Source organism: Cyprinus carpio, chromosome B2, assembly GCF_018340385.1.
Source record: "Cyprinus carpio isolate SPL01 chromosome B2, ASM1834038v1, whole genome shotgun sequence".
NCBI lineage: Eukaryota > Metazoa > Chordata > Actinopteri > Cypriniformes > Cyprinidae > Cyprinus > Cyprinus carpio.
The window spans coordinates 3,797,829-3,798,726 of record NC_056598.1 but is presented as its reverse complement, the minus strand read 5'-3'; positions in this window follow the sequence as shown (position 1 = coordinate 3,798,726).

Below are 898 nucleotides of genomic sequence, written 5' to 3'. Positions count from 1 at the left end.
CTTGCATTTAGAGCCAGGGGTAGCATAACGGGGGGAAGGGACAGTTCCAAGGGCCCTGATCAGAGAGGGGGCCGGATGCAAACAGCCCCCTGGAACACAGTTTCAACCGAGGGGACCCGAGTTAGTATGCTGTTCAGGGGGGGCCAGAAACAATATGGGCGTCCCTGTTTAGACCCACAACCATCTGTCTGCCTTCCTTCCTTTTTCTCCCTGCCTGTTATTAAAGAATCAAGCTGGATTCTCTATATATTCAGAATAAGCATTATTTTCTCACATCTTCGAAATGATAAGCCTATTTCCAAGCATTAATTTCGATCTGCAGTCTAAAGTTAAACCGAAAAATAAAATGGTTTACAAGTGCACAGAATCTTCACTGTTAAAAAATGTTTTCAATGTAAAAAACTGTAAAAATTAAAATACATTTTAATAAAATAAATATCCAAGTTGTCACTACTAAAACCTAAAAATTAAAAGCATCACTAAAAATAAAACTTTAATTCATCATTAACATCTTTCTTTCTCTCTTTCCTTCCTTCCCTCTTCTTCTTTTAACAATATTTTTCTACAGTTTATCTAAATACGCTGCATAATGTAAAATTATGTTGGAACCATATTTATTTATTTATATTTATTTATATATATATGGTTTGTGTGTATATATGTATTTTTTTATTTAACAATATTCCTAAAAGTAGTTTTCTTTAAGGTTGATGCCATCACACATACAGTATTTTATTGGTAAAAGGCCAGTTGGAAGAAGGCGAGCTATTTCTCTCATTTTCAGAATGTATTAGTAGTAACCAAACACATCAGAAAAACAAAACTACTACTGCATTTAAAGTGTGTGTGTGTGTGAGGCAGACTGATTTGCTGTTTTCCTGCTCCTCCCAATGTTCAG